Genomic DNA, 504 nt, shown 5'->3' on the forward strand with positions numbered 1-504 from the left:
AAAATTATATATAAAATAAAAATATGTTAAGGGGCATACCCCCAGTCACAGAGGTAGTAATAGCATGCAGTTTGCAATACTGACTACTGCTGTTCTTTGGTAAATTATTGCGGCTAAAGCAGCTTCACCCAGGGGCGGTATATAAAAGATCTGTTCAAAAGCTGAATTGGTTCCGCCATAGTCTACTTAGCTTAGGCCAAAGACGAGGTAAGAAGACGGCGTCTGTCATTCTCTCTTTCGATCTTGGGTGAGTCTGCCGAGTACATGGTCATTTGATCGTCCGGTGGGTCTGAGTTAGCGTCATGGCTGGCAACAATTATTATCCTGTGGCTTCAAGCATGGCTTGCAGTACATAGGGTACTGTTCATCCACCTATCTGCGCTATGTCCTTACGCGGACTGCACTTCTGGCCATCCTCCACATTTGCACATCCGTTTGTCATCCGCTTCTCTGTGTTTACAAGCACTGGGTTCCATGGGCATGCTGACCGGCAGAACCCTTACA

The sequence above is a fragment of the Penaeus monodon genome, chromosome 21, assembly GCF_015228065.2.
Source record: "Penaeus monodon isolate SGIC_2016 chromosome 21, NSTDA_Pmon_1, whole genome shotgun sequence".
Taxonomy (NCBI): domain Eukaryota; kingdom Metazoa; phylum Arthropoda; class Malacostraca; order Decapoda; family Penaeidae; genus Penaeus; species Penaeus monodon.